Source organism: Acanthaster planci, linkage group LG02 (genome assembly GCF_054643075.1).
Source record: "Acanthaster planci isolate LZ-2023a linkage group LG02, COTS_SCS, whole genome shotgun sequence".
Classification (NCBI taxonomy): Eukaryota; Metazoa; Echinodermata; class Asteroidea; order Valvatida; family Acanthasteridae; genus Acanthaster; species Acanthaster planci.
The window spans coordinates 15,709,637-15,724,811 of NC_141778.1; the positions used below are offsets into that span (position 1 = coordinate 15,709,637).

A 15,175-nucleotide genomic window follows, 5' to 3' on the forward strand; every position below is an offset into this window, starting at 1 on the left:
CAGACTCTGCACATAGATGGCGAAGTAAACAGCATTTATGTTTATCTCAAACAGCTGGTACGATGGATCAACGACACCGAGAAGAATAACACAACTGAAAACTGCTTATTTGGAGTACATGTGAATTTGAGGAGAAAAAGATGCACCTACAAGGAAGTAAAAACTAAAACAAGGAATCAATCTCTTTTTTGACAGTTCGTGGTCCTGAAAAGACTGTTTTGGAGGTTGGCAACGGTCATTGGTGGAACAAAATTGAATGAACTCACTGACTTGCCTAATCTCCTTTTTTCAAAACAGTAGAAGCTAAAAAGCCTTGAACATTGCTGCTCACGCTGTAGCTAAGCAGCTCGATTCTCAGTGACTTCTCTCAAGCACCAGATTTCTTCTATGATATCGTAGATGTTGAACCTTGTGTTGCAGGCGGTCTGCAATGGCTAACAGCCCAAGACAGCAGAACCCACCAGTCAAAGGTTGTATACCCATCTTCAATGGGGCCATTGTTTGCATGGTGGTTTGTGATAGAAGACTAGTTCTAAGTCAATGAAATCTCCAAAATCATGATCAATTGGAGCAGAGGGAAATGGCTGCAGATCTTGTGCAGTCCGTCATTGGTGACATACACAGTGACATGGTCCACTCATTGCCTAGATGTGATCTATCAGGGGAGGTGTGTTACTAAGTTTACCTATGAAGGGTAAATTCTTACATCTTGGAGGTCGGCCCTTGGTGGTGGCTGAAGTGGAGGTAGTGTTGTCTTTCAGAATCGGCGTCGGGGAGGATACCCACATGGCAATAGCATATTACGATGCAGTGTCTGGTCCTGACCTCCATCTTCTAGGTTGACCACATACACCAACATGTCGTCACTTATGCATCAAATCACCTGGTACCTGATGCTAGTCCACCAGTCTGCAAGCTTGTGCTTACCAGCGATACCAACGTTTCTTACAAACATCATGTCTCCAACAGCCAGTGCTTGAACGCACACCCGCCAGTCGTACCTGTCTTTGTTACTCTCAGCAGCCATTCCCGAATTGGCAGTGGCAATATGGTAGGCCCACTGCAAGCAATCTCTGAGGTCCAGGACATACTTGTGTGGCACTGCCTGCTGCTTTGGGATAAGAAGCCCAACTGTAAATAAACAGGAAGGCAAGATTCTTGACCAAACATTAGCAAGTATGGGGGTCATGCCAGTCACTTGGAGGTTCCACTTGTTCTTCTTCTCTGCATCCAGGGTACTAAGCATGTTGATGAGGGTCTGATTAAATTGCTCAACCTGCCCATTCTCCGGGGGATAAGGCGTAGTGCGTGACTTTTGAATGCCTGCCAGTTGACAAAGCTTTTGAATGAGCTGGGACTCGAAATCTCACCTCTAATCCGAGAGGAGGCGCTCTGGAAAGCTGTAATGAAAGAACACTTCCAAAACACCTTGGCCACCGTCCTAGTCGTCTGATCTTTCATCGGGAATGCTTGGGCATACCTTATAAAATGGTCTGTAATGACTAGGATATTTGTGGTGTTCCAGTCGCTGGTCTCTAGAGATATGAAGTCTATGTAGACAAGCTCCATTGGATGAGTAGTGGTGATAGAGACCAGCGGCACCGCCTTCACTACCCTCTGCTTTTCGACAGATACATCACAGGCAGAGCTTACACAGTTGCTCAATATCTGCAGCTGTCTACACCAGTGGAAGTGGGATCTCGCCAGGTTCAATGTTCTTTCATACCCTACAGTAGAAGCCCAATTTGATAGTGTACACCATCAAATGTGAGGTTCATGTACGTGTAGAAGTGACTCTTGGGCTGAACTTTGGCATTTCTCCTGGACCAGCAGCACTGTCACGGTAAAGTTCCTGGTCTCGTAAGGACAGGTTCTTCCATTATCACCGCAAGATCTTGGTTTCATCTGTCAGGTTTGCCCTCTCCTCTGCTAATGGCTGCTTCCCTTTCTTAAGATAATTGGCTTACGAACCTTACATGTATTTCTGTGTTGGCCTCTTAGGGGTGCCGTCATCAAATAATTCACCTGCTCACAGATGGCAGACACAGTCGGCCCATCCAGCTCCACATCACCACTCCTCAAAACCCAGTCACACAGTACTTGATTCACAGTGTTGATCTTGTCTGGATTGGTGCTTACCCCGTCTCTGGAAAATAAATGACCAAAACAATTTACGGACGCCTGGTAAGACCAAAACTCTGCAGTTGATCTAGAACAGTCATCATTCTCTCTTCATGCTCCTCTAGCATCCAGGAGAAAACCTGAAGGTTGTCCAGATACACCATGACATCCATCGATTTTTAGCTCGCCCTTGCACTTCTTCATCATGTGCTGGAACGTGGTTGGGGCATTCTTGATGCCTCGTGGCATTTTCTTAAATTAATAGAATCCCACAGGGCACAAAAATGCCATTTTGTTTTTGTCACCCTCTTCTAACCCCACCTGATAGTACCCAGACTTCAGGTCCAGGCAGGAGAACCACTGAAAGTGCGTGGAGTGTCTTCTCGATCTTAGGGACTGTGTATTGATCCGACAAGGTCCTCGCATTGAGTTTCCGGTAATCAATACATAGCCTGACATCTCCATTCTTCCGTACAACAACAATCGGGGAAGCAAATGGACTCTCAGAGGGATGGATGATGTTCCTTTCCATCACTTCCTTCAGGTACATACCTTCATGTAGTCTGCCAGCTCGATATTTCGTGACCTCACTCGAAATGGTGACTCATCCGTCAGACTGATGTGATGTTTGATCGCAGAGGTGAACCCGATGTCAAGATCATCTTTGGCAAACACCGCCAACCCTCACCAGAGCTTCTTAATAATCCTCTCTCGGTCACTGTCAGGAAGCGGAGACCCCTTGAAATTGATTTCTATTGGTTGCTCTTGCTGGACCTCAACACTGCTGCAACCAACCTTTGTTGACTTGTCCTGATGTGCTGATTGAATCACATTTATGACATAGGTAGAGGCACTAATGGCCCCCTAGGACAGAACAGTGTCATGTTGAGACTTATTCCCCACCACCTTGCCTGCTGAACTAGGTAGTCTACCTGACTACCCTTCAATGATACAGACCCAAGAAGGTGCACGTCTGACACTTTACCATGTTTTTGGGCATCAGAGTAGAAGCTTCTCTCTGGATGTAGGCGGCAATCCAGGCACTGTCTACCGTTAACTCCTGGAGGAAGTTTGGCCCAGCATCCTTCCAACATTACTGGTGTTAGTTCCAAGAAGAAGAGGAGCCCAATTGTTGTTATCTCGACTGGATGTAACAAGTGCCAGGGTCATTGTCTCTTTCTCTACTCCCGCATTCTCCTTGGTGAATCGTATGGTCACTTCAATGAATCCCAGGTACGGAACGGATTGGCCACTTGCTTCCACCAAGAGGGGAGGCTTGTGAGAGGTTGGAGTGGACAATGATGAAGATGAGACCTGTAAAAGGACTTAGATGCACGTCATCTGAGATCCAGTGTCCATAGGGCATGGAATGAGGAGCAATTGACAGGTTGTCAAATATTTTTTCTGGTAGCCCTTAGAAGGGTTACTCTCCATGCTGAGGCAGGAGGCATGTTTCTCTGATGCCTCTAGCCTTATGGGACCTCACAGGAACTTAGCAGCTGGTTTTCCCGACATGGGCTTGCATCTCACTGCCGTTTGCTGTTGGACCGGTGTTAGCCAGTGTCCCTGCTGACTGGAAGCATTCCCTGAAATGGAGGTATAGCTCATCTCTATCAGATGTTAGGCCGTGGCCTTCTCCAGCCTTACCAGACGCTAATCTGTGGTTACATCTGTCTCAAAGGCCCAGATGATGTTCCTGGCTGGTGGAAGCAGGGACTCAATTATACGGCTGAGCTTCTCTGCTGCAGCAATGGTTTTTATCCTCCACCAACTGCCGTGCTGCAGGCCTTTTCCAGCTTTCGTAGTCAAATTCCTCACTCGGTACAGGCATCTTGCTGAAAACAACTGCAGCCACTGTCAATGTGTAGAGGGTGCACTTACAACATACTTCACAACTCCTACCCCACCGTCTTGGGTATAGACTCGTCTGATGTGCTCGAATCTGACGGAGCACTGGGCAGGTCTGCTAGGGTTTCAACATGAATTCAGGAAATCTTCCAGGGCTTCCTTAAACTCAGCATCAGACATCGTTGTGGTAGAGTAGCACAAGTGTTAATTTATGATCAAGAAATCAAAGAGAAAATAATAAAATGTGGCAAACTGAGAGAATGAGTCAGCCATAACCGTGTCTGGGTGGTGCCTCCAAATTTTGTTGGGGATTTATTCCAAAGAGGAGAACCCTAAACCTAATTTCTCTGGTTCGGCAAAATTAAAGATGAAACATTCAGAATTGGGTTATGTACACTGCAGACTAAACACAATGTAGTCCGGTTAGATTCACACTGTCATCTCAGATATCATGGCCAAGGTCTGGAAATATTAAACACTGCTAAAAATACAGGACAGGAGAGAGTGGTTAATTTATACAGTATGAAAGAAATGTGGGCAGTACTTGGTACCGTAGTTACCCTCACCCCACAGCTCATGCTTACAAAGACGAAGTGCATTTCACATTGGTGACAATGAACAGTATCTATGTAGGTCTAGCCTCTACCAGTTTCTTTATATCAGAAAAACTGTCCTTTGGCAGTTCTGTCTGTCGCTGGGGTCTCACCCAATTTAGGAAGAACCCCCCAAAACATAAAACAACCGTTCCAGTACGACAAAATAAAGTAAGCAAATATTCAGAAACAGAAATAGGTTTATGTACAGTTCGAATCAAAAAGATCTTTTAATTCAATTTGCTTAAACACTCTTCAACTTGCAATCAAGCAAAATGAGTCAGGAAAATTTAATATAAACACAAATGAAAATACACAGTATATCAAAACAACTTATGCAATTACAAAAGGATAAGCTAAGCCGTCCGCAGTCCAGTGATCCTGTCCAAAGTTCATGAGAAGTGGAGCAAAGTTCACTGAGAGAACGGGGAGATCGGGGACTTGAAGAAGCTACGGCCCACGAAGGAGTCCAGGCAGAACGCAGTTCATCCGTAGATGAGCAGGGGTACGGCTACAGGTGTGTGGTGAGCTTGTGATGGGGGAGGAAACGACGGCAACCGTTACACAGCTTCTCAAGACGGTAGGACACACACAGGTCTCGTTCGAAGTGACAAGGAACAGGAAGACCTGTGCCAGGAGAATGATGGGTTACAAATTAATAAGTGTGACAGCGGCGATTCCAATCCGATGCAGGAAAGGACAGCGAGGCACTCTACACCAGAGCAAGGAATGGAATGCCGCACCCGTGCACAAGACCTATCACCTCCGGCCAGGCTATTGCCCCCCACATTGTCTTATCTCAAATAAGAAAACCATGCCTGACACGGGGCCGCACCACAGAGGGTAAATCTAAAAAGTAATATGCTGAGGCGGCATGTCCACCCTGAGAAAGGGTAGACTTGCCCTAGTCATATACAATTTTATAAAATAATGGCAATTTTCGGGTAATTTGGGGGGGTATGACGTCATTGAAAATTTGCATTTTGTAAGTGACCATGTTATCTGCAAACAAAAGTTCTTCAAGTCTGGCTTGTTCAATTACAACTTCAGTTGAAGGCAAGTTAACTCTCCAACTGAAACTGTTGAGCACAAGCTTTGCAAGTGCTCTGAGCCTGTGTTTTTTATGTTTTTTCCTTACTACTTGAGCAGTATCGCCTCTTTCTCCTCGTATTAAAGATTGCACTTCTCAACATCTTCATTCGTTGATGTTGTCCGCACTCTGCAATCAGCCCACTAGATTTTATAGAGGTTGGATTGTACCGATATGGTGCCCATCTATCAAAATGCCACACACAGTCTACACTCTGAACAACGTACCCTACATATAGCTCTGTAGCCTTTTGTTTTTGGAGTGAAATGTGTACAGCACCTCTCCACACTCTCTCTCGGTGATAGTGCTGACAGGTGTTTTCTGTTCTGTTTTATGTGTGTAGCACAAGTTCTACACAAGCGAAACAAGTTTCCCTACCAGTCTGTAGGGGAAAATTAGATTGTACAAAGTATGGTAAATGAAGGAGGCAATGGCCACTTTATGAACCCATAATACACAGACATGTCTGAAACTTGTAATTGATAATTGTGGAGCAACCTTCAGGATAAGAACAATACTTACATTGTACTTGTCTCTAGGGACATTGAGCAAAATTCAACAAAGTTTAATTTTTCATCACCTTTCACCTTGTAAAAATTTATTAAAGCTTCATTTGTTCGACCTCCAAATAAATTTATTTCTTAATTTAATTTCTTTCTTAGAGGGATTGTATAATTCCTTCTGCCAGGGATTTGCACAGCTCTTATTGTAATAGCATGCATTGTCTGCCCCATTGGCATTCCAAGGTGTCAACATAAGTGAAACTGGTCATATTAATGTTGATGAACTCTTTCCTTCTTTGAGTTTGTGTGTACAATTTGTGCATTGGAATTCAATGAAAGAAATTACCAGTTCCCAGTTTGTAACACGCGGGTACATGCATCAAAAACACCCTTTAAACTCATACACTGTTTGCCTTTCTTCAAAATATCCACCCATCTTGAATTTACTGTACCCATTTTGAGTTTTCCCCTATTTCAAGCATGCCTGATCTGTTTGCTTTCTCTTCGACTTCCATAGTTTAACTGCATAATCACTTTCTGAATCTGCTTCATCTGATTGATCATATTGCGAGTCAAAACATTTCACAGAGAGATTAAATTACAAGCAGAGGTGATAGGTTTAACACTCGGATCTTATTAAAGCCCTTTCAACAATATCTGCATGAACAATTCACAAAATTACATGACGCTTCCAAATGTCAAAGATAAATGCAATTTGAAAGTAATTCCTCCAGGATGTCAAAAGGCTGATTCATTTCTTTCTGTGTTCAATACCGGAAAGCTAAAGTGGTAGTCCTGAAAAGGACCGACTGGGAATAGACTTGCCAAATCAAGAAGACAATAGATGAACCTTTAAGGAAGTCCAAAAAATGACAGCCTGTAGGTACATGCCTTTTTTGACAGTGTTTGGTCCTGGAAAGGACTGATGGCATTGTGATGGATTTTTGCCTAATCGTGAAAACCCATCCTGACAAGCCTCTGCAGAGGGCAAGGTAGAGGTAATTTTTCCACGCTGGCGTCTGATGCAAAATTTGTTTCCTCCAGTAGGCACAAGGAACAGCAAATAGCGAGCGCACACAGATATTGAAGGGTCACTGAAAACCCTTCGTATGGAGTACATGGGTGGCCTATTTTCTTGGCTACTTGCCATGCATTGTATTGCCCGCTGGGGATGGCCAATTGAGGGAAAAAGTCATACATGTTGCATAGTCAGAGCTGTCTCAGATTCCTTCCACTCTGGATGTGTCTGACTCCATGTTTGTTGTAATGTGCTCTCCCTTCTTCGAGCTGAGGCAGTGTCTTATTTATTCATGTCTCACACTTCGGCTTCCCATTTCAACGTGTACATGTACATAGATCTTGAGGGCAGATAGCAAAAATTGGATTTATCTTCCCAAATCTTTGGCTGCCTTTAGCCCAGTTGATGTCATGCTGTTTTAAGATATGAGACAGATCTTGTGCTGTCAATCTCATTGGACTTACATTGGCTTTCTTTTTCATCCTCTGAACTCCCATGGACTTGTGCATGTATATCACAATATCAGTCTACCAATGTAATTCCTCTTTCCTACTTCCTGCACTCACTTACCCTTGCCTCCAATCTGCCTACATGTAATCAGTGGTCATTAACATGACATGAATTTCACACATAAAAAAAACCCTGGCAGGCAATGTCTTGGCAGTGTTCCATGTCCACTTTATACCAGTAAGACTGCCAGAATATATTGTACCAGTACTAGTAGCCTCATTTGTACGTGCACGTACCTGTACTGTACAATGTATGTAATTACTTCTGAAGGTAAACAAACATTAACTGCTATAAGTCTTCTGTAATACCAGTACATACTTAAACAGATGACTTACATGTACTATATATATGTATGTACAATCAATGATTTTCTGACAATTCCTTCTGTTTCCATGTGAAGCAATGGGCAGAAACATTTCCCAACAAAATGTTATCACATTTAACTTTTTTCTGAAACTTCAAGCTCGGACACACGGGCCTGCATTTTTAAGATGCTAGTAAAAGTAGCGAGATATATGTACCTGTACTTGCAATTCTTATGACGTACATTATTGCAGGTAAAAAACCCGTCCCTGGTTGGTAGGGACCTCTTTATTTCTATCGCATCACAGCATGCAATGCATCAATTATCACCCTCCCCCCACTCTTGGATGGAACAGTTGGCCATGATTCCTTTACATTGAGATTCTATGTTCTTGATATTTCTTCTGTTTTACATGTGCATGTATTTCTGATCTAGTCATCGTGCCAAATGACAATGGGCATAATTCCCCAGCAGTATTTGCTTTCACGTGTTGAAAGGCGAAGCAGTAGGAAAATCGACAGCGAAAAGTGGGAAGGAAGCTCTCTGAACTTGCTCTTATTTGAAGCTCACAATTTAGTTATTTGGCTATGTTTTATTTTCGTTTTATAGTAGAGTGTAATAGGAGACTGTAGAGACAATGAAGGTAGTTGTTGGCGGGAGGGTCTTTTCAGATTTTTGTCATGATCTTCTTCCCCCCCCCCCGTGTCATTTGCGGGCCCAGACCGTCAAGGTTTCCAGTGGTTTTGTGCCCCTATTAAGTCACAAACAATGTCATTTTCGGGGTAAAGGTGGTAATTTTGGGTTGGCAAATAAACACACCGGAATCAAATTTGATTTTAATTAAATCAATTTTACGGATTGAATGGGTGATGGAAAATTTCGACTATGTTTTTGTTTTTAGCTAAAACTTCTGTTAGCAGAGTATAGGCCAATGCACATGTAGGATTACATGTACATGTAATATGAGATTTGCAATCATTTCTCTGGACTTTAAATGTTTGTTTGGAAAGGAACCATGTTTTGCAGAGTAATTCTTTATTTTCCAAACTTTAGAGAGGGGGGTGGTGAATATGTGAACTGGCGACTAACAGTAGCTGTTCATCTGTAGCATGCAGAGGCACTGCAGGAATTAGCTACTGGAAAATGTATCAGTACCTTTGTCCAGTGATTGGTCCAAATGACCACTATGGTTGTCCACCATTATCCACGAATATTCATCTGCCAAGTGCTATTGATCCTCTGGGGACAGTCTCAGTAGGAATATAGCAGGAGGAGACACTGTCCTGTGTTTGGTCCATATGACCATGAATTGGAACATGATCAGGACTGTATTGTTGCTTACAGTGTGCTGGACCTACTTGAAGGAAACCACTTCCTATTTTAGCAGTGCTATATTTGGTCATTCTCACTTGTAAGCCGAATGTACATGTATGAGCTTCTTCAGCCAATGATGTGGCTGGGAGGTCAGCATTGGAAGACTTCCATTCCTTTGGCGATGGCCATAGAATGGGTGTCAAACACTGATAAATGTATCCAAAAGCTCTCTGACTAATTATCCATAGTACATGTACATGTAGGACTTGTACAAGCTCTAAAGCTCAAGGAGATCTGTCTAGCCAGCAGCAAAGCACCTGTCAATTAATTGTGGTGTCTCCACTCATGAATGGTGACCTGTGACTTTCTATCTGTGTAATGCCTGTCCACCAGGCATATATGCCTACAGGTACATATAGCCAGTGGTGACCCATGCCATTTCAATACGATAGCATCTATTCGCCCAGCAGGAAACCAAAAACCTGTGACTTCATTGCAGATCTCTTTCCTGGTACCAAGTGGATCCTGTCCACCATTTACCGGTTCATGTATCGGTATCTTTTCCTAAAGTTGTGTGTGCTGTTTTGCTAAAGATTTGAAAACAGGATTACTGAGCGTAGCAGGTCAAATTCTAAAACTTATATTTCTGGTTTACTTTAAAAAAAGACATTGCAAAGTATTGTTTCTTGAAGGAACTATATTTCTATGAGAGAAATTTGTTCCTTGAAGGAAAAAACTTTGCAGTGATACAATTTCAAAAAATCATTGCTTACCATTGGTGTTTATTGATCAGTTTTACCACTTGTTCAAAAGGTCCACAAGGTGTTTTTTTCTTAGACACATTTCATGCAACTTTACACTTTACTTAAAGGTACATGTATACATGAAGAGGGTTTAACATTCGTTTTGGGTTAAGAGTGCTGAAAGTGGACTTTGAAAACATTGATAGCAGAGGGTGCTATTGCGGTGTTGTCATTTCAGAAAAGACACTGTTCCGTGTTAGGGTTTCAGTTCAAATGGTGACCCCAAAATGGCTTACTGAAACTTTTGTGAGGAAGAAACAAGCTAAAATGGCTGAATGACTGTGTCCCACACAACAACAAACAATTAGAGACAGGACATTTCATTTGTACAAATTTAATGTGACAAAGGTTTTCTGCTTTGAATGACATCACATTTTGCTCATGAAAATGAAAACAGGATTTGTGCAGGCCCTTTAAATTAAAAAATTGCAATGAAAAGTTTTAGAGCAATTAGATGGTAGATCATGGACCGACACTCTATTTATCACTGCTTTCCATCCATTTAAAGTTCACGGATTTGGAGGAATAGATTATTATAGGGGTTTGCATTTTGATTGAAGTTTCACAGAACATGTACACTAAGTTTACACTGGCTCCCTGGAATGGCGTCACATCAGGGTGTTGGTTGGGGTAAACCCCGGCTGACGGAGACAGTGACTTTGTTTTTCATGTAAAATGTTCAATGCAAGTTTAAAATGTATCTACACGTATGTGCAGTACCAACTTAATGCTCTTTTCCAACTAAAAACACAAATAGTTGGTCACTGTACTGTATGTAAATGTATTGACTGAGTTGTGATTCATCGTGAGGGTGAGGTATTTTGAATAATTGAAGATAGCCTTAATTTGGGAGCATTCATACGATTATCTAACAGCAGATAAAAACTCGATCAGTTGAAGCAACTGTCATTTGGAGATTCTTGACTGTGGCCAACATAATCAATCCTTTTACATTTGAGCTAATGAGTACATCCCCAAAATGATGTAAAAAATAGAAAAGGATCACTATGTGTGCTGCTGCTACTAGTACCGGGGGTAGGTGTTTCAAAAGTCTCTCGTTACTCAGCATTTCTAATTTTTTTTTCTCATCTGGCTATTCATCTGACTGAACCCTCAGAGAAAGGGAGCAGTACAGATGTTTCTGTCTCACACTACATACATGTATTCAAAACAGCTGCATTACTCAATTTCCCAAGTAGCTCAGTTTCATCTGTTGGAAATCTGTGCTCCCTTCATACTGTTCTTCATACCATTATGTACATTACTGTTTACCCGGTAGGTTTTTCCTGTTGTATATTAAGTGCACCATGATAAATCTGCAAAAATGTAAGCAGTAATGAACATAGTGGAGTCCATCACACGTCCATTTACAAGACCATAAGGTGTACGCATGTCAAGTGACTCACAGTAAAAGGAATACTTTTGTCCCAGTTGATTTGAATACATGCACATGCAGTAGCTTGTGACTTAAGACTGGTGGATGACTTCTGATGAACCTGTGATGGACACAAATGGACTTACACGGACTTGAGATTGACTCGACTACAACACTTGATGAAGTCATCATCATCATCTTCGGTTTTACGTCCTTCTTCCCCTACAAGCAGGGGTTGGACGGGTCCTTCCTATAGTTGGCTTCACTTGCCGAGGGGGTTTTACTGCATGTCTCCACCTCTCTCTGTCCAGTGCCATTTCAGGCCATAATTTCAGGGCCCTCAGGTCCTCCTGGATGTTGCCTTTCGATTGTTTCTTAGGGCGTCCAGGGGGGAAATCGGCCAGTTACCTCATAGCCTAGGACCCTCATCCTAGGCCAGCGTACAGTGTCCATCCGTTGTAGGTGACCATACCAGCGCAGCCAGTTTCCTCTACAGACTTCTGGGATCCCTGGTATGCCAAGTCAATGATTTAAAGTAATCTCTTGCTAGACAAAAAACAGTCCATCCCACAATCATTCTAACCGCATTGCAAAAGGTGATGATCATACATGTGTACAACTGGTAGCTGGTTGTATGGCGTGAAACAATGTCTCTTGCCAAACCATAAGTACATGTGGACACTGTATTGTTGAAATGCAACCTCTATACAAGTTTACCAGCTTAAGTTTCAGATGTTGTTTTATGCTGGGTATCTAATGTGAGCAAGTAATGGTCATAGAGCAGCAGTTCCTTTGACCAGTTTCGTTCACATGACCTGGGAATTTTGCCCCTTGTTTGGATGGAATGATACCCAACATAGTTCCCTCTCTCCCTTACAATACTTTGTCTTGAGCTGGCTTTATAACACCTTATTGTTTCCTTTCAGTTTCTTTCTACAGTTCTCCAAACCTTTTGCTTCTTCATCCTCCCTTAAGCATTGTTGAATTTTTCATGATTTCCTTTGTTGATATGCGGTCCTTAGCAAGGAAGGTTTTAATTATGAGTAATGTTTATAGCAGGATACCCTTCTTTGGTGCAGGTGGCAGCTCAGGGTGTCCCTTTTGATGAAAGTTGTTCCTCTTATCAGGCTCTGCCTCTGTTATTTTGAACGGTGGAATTGCATTAACCCCCCCCTTGCAATAGTAGATCATGACGATAAAATTTGCCATCTCCATAAAATCAGTGATGAGGTGGTTTGTACACACAGCGTATCTTGCAGTGTTCCTCCTCTTTCTTGAAACTGCCCCTGGCTTTTTTTTCTTGCCTCTTTGATGAAGCAAATCAATCTTGAAACATTCCATCAAATCTCATCTCTCAGGGGACTTGTTTGCTTCAAATTCAGAGTAAAGTTGAAGTTTTCTTTTTTGGTTCAAACTTTAATTAACAAACATGTTATGCTGCACTTTAACACGAGTCCCTTTTTTTCCCATTCAGCTTTGAACAATCTTGGAGTCCTTGTGGTCCGTTTGTCATATGCTTAGTGAGCCACGATATTATCTTTGGGAATCATGTTTTATCCTTGGTTGAACTCGACTTTTCTCTATTAAACGATCTTCTCAAAGTTCTCTTTAAGAGATAAGCAGACTTGGTAGATCCATTTCACATACATGTACACACTGATCAAATCTGACTCATGCATACAAACTCTAATGGGAAACTCTTTATTATGCAAAACTTCACTTGTTTTAATGTTCACAGTTCTCAACTATTTGAATCTTATTTTTATTCTTAGTCTTTGTACTCAAACCCAATGATAGGAATTTACTGACAGTTTGTCTCACAATATGCCGTAGCCTGGGCCTAGAGTCAATCACTTGAGAGAGGCAGATAACAGTCAGTTTCACAGCAATTTCAGCGAACATTTAATACAGGACAGTTCTTCAAACAGGCATCCTATCAAACATTCACAGTGCACTGAGCTTCCATTTCCAATCATTGTCATTAGGTAAAAGACAGTAGTTTTCCCCATTTTCTGCCATGTCCTTTCATGTGCCCCAAATTGCCCCATAATCCTTTACAGTTCAAGCTTCGCATGCACATACATGTAACTATGCTCAGAATGCAAATAGTACTATGTAAACAAAGCACAAAGGTCAAAACAGCAACTAGTATGTGGGACCATCTTGGAAACTACATTTGTGAGTATTTAGAGTTGGAGGAAGGTGTCTCTGCTATGACAGTTTTGGATGAAATGTGAACAGTACTTTACTGAAAGTTCTTTTGTTACGACAGCTGATATCTGTAGGAAGTGTGTGGAAATGGTCTGTAATACCCTTTTGTTGTAACACATCTTATTGTCTATGGAAAGTGACTTGGAATGAATCTTTTACCATGAGGACCACCAGGTCAAGGTTATCTTGGCCGTCTCAGAAGTTGAGTGTGAATCCTTGGACTTTACTATATGTTTTCCCAGTCATCTAACATCTAGGTGTAATAAATGTTTTGGTCTGCCCAAAACAAACTCTGCAAGCACACGTAGACTTACCAGTAACTGCCATCTTTTGGACTGATTTGGTTGGTTAGTTAACCTTAATGATCACCCTGGGAAAGGGAATAGCCTTTCACACTGTCAGTGTTGTATTATTTTAACTTTAAAGGACATTGCACAATACGGCCGTTTCACAATAGTGTGCCACCAAGAGTTTGCAACGCGTTGGCCAATCACAGTGCGCGAAATTTGTCGACCCAATCCGCTTTTGGAGAGGGTCGACAAATTTTGCGCATTATGATTGGCCAACATATTGCAAACTCTTGATGGCGCACATTGTGAATCGCCTGTATTTAAGTGTGGCATGGGTGGTCATGAAACAGCAGTAGTTTTCCTCATTGAAAATCTGTATGCTGTTTACAACTATACATTATATGGCCTGCAAACAAAATCACGTAAAAATTCTCACTGGTTCAAGCAGACCCTTGAAACTGTTGGGCGTACTGGTACATGTACATATAAATTTTCCAAGCGCTCTGAACCCTGGACCTTCTGGAGGTTTTTGCACTCAAGTCATATCCCCTCTTCCCTTTGTATTCAAGATTGTATTCCAAATCTTCATTTGGGCAAGTTTATAGTACACCTGAATACTCCAATTTGATCTTCAAGAAAGTTTTGTTGCAGTCAGGGGGGGGATTCTGTCTCATTGCTATTCTGATTGTTTAATTACCAACTCTCTACTTGAGTTAAAGCATTACCTACATGTACATGGACATGTAACCTTCATTTTGTTCTCTTAATTGCCATCCGGCTATTAAAGTTTTTGCCGGTTTTATTAAAAATGATAACTGTCATGTCTTTTTTTCTTTTTTGTTTGTCTTCTGCTGATCTCAATAAATTTGATATTCAATCATATTTTTTACTTTAATGATCTATTCCAAGTTACAGACATGCAACTTTTCCTTGGAACAGCTGATTTCCTCATTTTCATCTCAAACTGTACAAAGTCTTGTAAAGATTGGAATTTCCTCAGTTTTTGTCAAAGTCCAAGTTGCATGCCTGAAGTTAGGACAAGACAGTGTTAAGTGTGCTGGGTCAGCATTCATTTCACTCCTCTTGACATGGATGTGTATTGGACTTTCTAAGGACACTATACAATTTAAGTCTAGCATGAGTGGCCGTAAAAGTAGAAATGACAACTGTTGTTCTGTTTTCCTCATCCTTCATA

At 41.9% G+C, this 15,175-nt stretch overlaps 2 long non-coding RNA genes across 8 annotated transcripts in view; one reads left to right on the forward strand and one right to left on the reverse strand.

Moving 5' to 3' along the window:
• The window catches only part of LOC110973222 (uncharacterized), a 55,173-nt gene that overhangs the window by 25,034 nt on the left and 14,964 nt on the right, over positions 1-15,175 (forward strand). The window lies entirely within an intron of this gene.
• The window catches only part of LOC110973235 (uncharacterized), a 146,985-nt gene continuing 133,414 nt past the window's right edge, over positions 1,605-15,175 (reverse strand). The window contains exons 6-7 of one of the 2 annotated variants that reach the window (XR_015424457.1): positions 5,880-6,034; positions 1,605-5,189 (exon numbers count right to left, since the gene is read on the reverse strand). This is a non-coding gene — a long non-coding RNA (uncharacterized LOC110973235). The remainder of the gene's footprint in view (positions 5,190-5,879; positions 6,035-15,175) is intronic. The other variant, XR_015424458.1, reaches the window with a different exon arrangement.